This window comes from Syngnathus acus, chromosome 12 (genome assembly GCF_901709675.1).
Source record: "Syngnathus acus chromosome 12, fSynAcu1.2, whole genome shotgun sequence".
In the NCBI taxonomy this organism is placed as follows: Eukaryota; Metazoa; Chordata; class Actinopteri; order Syngnathiformes; family Syngnathidae; genus Syngnathus; species Syngnathus acus.
Window position 1 is genome coordinate 10529050 of NC_051097.1, and position 3169 is coordinate 10532218.

A 3169-nucleotide genomic window follows, 5' to 3' on the forward strand; every position below is an offset into this window, starting at 1 on the left:
CGTTGGCCTTTGGCTCTTATTCTCAGTCACAATAGCGGAGGATTCACCGGTGACCACTAGGTGGCGGTGTTTATCCATGTCTAGCCAAGACTGACAAAAGATTATCTTCCATTTCATGAACAATTCTTCCTGATTTTTGTTAAAAGAAAGTTATGCCCTGGACTGGTTACAGTGAGCATGTTCACACGATGGACATTTAGATCAAATAAAACAGGTTTTTCTGGGCACCATTTTGCCTCACCCTGCAAATTGTTGCAGTGTGGTATGATTGATGCTATCAAAAACTATGTAAGCGTATCTGCCTGCCTGTCAGTCATTTACTTAGTCTATAGCCACCAGTATGTTGGGTAACCGCATCAAGCTATCAGTCTGGTCGACTGATAAGCCTCGTGTGTTTTATATATAGTAGATGCCTTTCAGAGCACATGAACACAATGTACAAACTTTAATTTAAAAAAACAAAATACACAGTAACACAAATCTAACCTATGACTGAACCACCCCGTCCTCCTCTCCCTCCCTCCCCCGGCGAAGGCTAAAGCTCATCCAGCGGCCGTGAATTTTGGAACATGAGATTGGCGAGCGGTAGCGTTGGCCCGGGCCCAAGTCACACTGTGTTCCACTGCAGCACACTAACATTCCACGCACACCATCCACTCTGCAAGACAGCCGGGTGGGTGTCTTATTTTTCCCGCCATGCTCACAACAACAAGAGTGGACACATACAGTCGGACATTTTGCCTCTATTATTACCTCGGGGAAAATGCCCCCCCCCCCCTATGGTGTCCCACAGGGTTCAGCGTTGGGTCACTTCCTTTAGTCAATATAGTCTGTCCCTGGGTGATAATCGTTTTGGAGTTTCCATCATAGGTTTTATTTCGTTCTGGTTTGTGTGTTTTTTTTTAATTCAATTACTTTTATTTTTACTTCCATTTGTTGATTCCAAAGGTGGAAACTTGTTGGTACCTTTCACTCAAAAGGTGACATTGGGGGAAAAGCCAGGCAGTGTGAAAGGGGCCGTTGTGAGTTTTGGCAGCATAGCGTAAACGTGGGCCCAAAAAGCTGCAGCTTGCGTAAGAGTTGGCGGAACGAGTGGTGACAAATCAGCTTTGGTGGAAGATTAGCGTTAAGAGCGGGATTGAGGCTGTCCCACATCTTTGGCATCAACTGACTGGACAAGCGTCCCGACCGTTGGCTTTCCTTTTCCTCTCACCGTACACTTTGCTTTTTGTCCTATTTTAGTGACCAACCAGCCAGAAATAAACGACAACTCTGCCAAGGCCTAAACTTTGACACTGACCAAAAATATAATTGCAACACTTTGGTTACTTACAGTAAACTCTCTATTCTAAAATGATGGTATTGATGATGATGGTGGTGGGCGTGTCTTGCAGACAAAGGAGGGAAATGGGTCACATGATGAAGGTGCCTGCCGAGCTGGCGGCGGAGGCCCCGTTTTGCTCCTGCTCTTGGCGTGACCTACTTCATGTGACATGTTTATGGCTGATGCATGGCCTCCTCCTCCATCTCCTCATGCCCCCCAGCCTCCATCGTTTCTTTGAAGCACCCCTCTCAAAGACATCACGACTTGACATGGACGCATCTTGACAGTTTTCAAACGTGCGTACGTGAAAGAATAATTGAATGTTGTTGTTTTTTTGTGTTTGTGGACGTCAAGCAAAATGTTCAATGTTAGTACTTTGAAAGAGTCTGATAGCTTGAAAGTTTAAAGGGGCCCCACCGGCTTTTAAGATACCGGGACACCTGACACATTTGAACCTTTGACCTCTAACACCAACGCGGATTTACCACACTGTGAAACTCAATCAATTCTGCAGAGCTGTTCATCCCAGTCGAATTTTGGAAATTAGGCCCCCCCCTCAGCACTCCCATAGTTTTCCTCTTTTCCTTTCTTGGCTGGGTCTGTCTATTCCTGTCTAATGCACCTCCCGCAGAGAGTGCGAGGGTGCAAATTTCATATTTTCGACGCCATGTTTAGTGACCCCAATGAGTCAAGTGCAACATGGGCCCCTCGCTTGGTGGTCTGCACATGAGCCCCATTTGCATAGCAAAAGGACGGAGGCAGGACGCTGAGTGGAACCTCACAGTACACGAAAGCGCCATGAATTATTCACGCCGTGTCTTCAAAGCGCCACATTCCAGTTAATGATTAGACAAAAAAAGAGACGTGCTGGTAAACACCTTTACGAGGCTTGGGCAAAACAGTGTATTGTTTCATACACGTACAGTTTGGAGGAGTGGTGATGGGGGGGGGTCACAATAATAATAAGTTTAAGCAAATTTGTTGTTTCTTTTTGGTCTGTAAGGAAGAAAAGCATCGGAGCCCAGCATATGAATCATGCAGGGAGAAGACGCCCAACGAGCTGGCAAAGTCGGTCAGACTGTCGTGGTCATGTCCAAATGGGGAATTGTTGCTCATGAATCATTGAGTGAGGTAGAGAGAGGAAGGAAGCGGCCTAACAACACACAAATGCAAAAACCTTTACCATACGCACGCAATAGCAGAGGAGGGAACTTTTTGGACTTTCGCAAAACTTTTTTGGCCACGCAACCCTTTTTCTTGACGCATTTTAATCTTGTCAATATTCAGCAGTGTGTTAGAAATGCACAACGTCCACTTCCCACGCTGTTAGGCCGTCCCGCGTGGGTCCGGCCTGCTGCAAATCTGCTTAGACGGCCTCCTTTAGCAGTACACGGAGCTTTACTCTTGATGGGGATTTTTTTTGCCGTAATTAGGCCACCCGCGTTAACCAGCATGCAATGCGCTCTTTACAACGCCCCCCCCTTCACACACACACAAACGTTCCCACCCTGCACACAAGTAATTAACTGTTGATGTATTGACACCTGAACGGAATATGTATGCTGCGATTACGCAACACATTTTAACGTTGTGTTACTATGAATACGTGGGCACGATTTAATGGCGCGTAAGTGAGAAGCGCGTCGTAAACGCGGCAGGACTTTGCCGTCGTTACGTAACTTCCACAAGCAGCTCGGGTTGCACGCGTCCAGGACAGCGAGAACAAAAGGGCGGCGCCGCTGCGCCGATTGGTCGGGAGTGTGACTGACAAGAAGAAAGAACCAATCAGCGCCTTCGTGTACGGCTCGCCCCCTCTCGTTCGTTCCTCTCGTGCCCTCCCTTCCA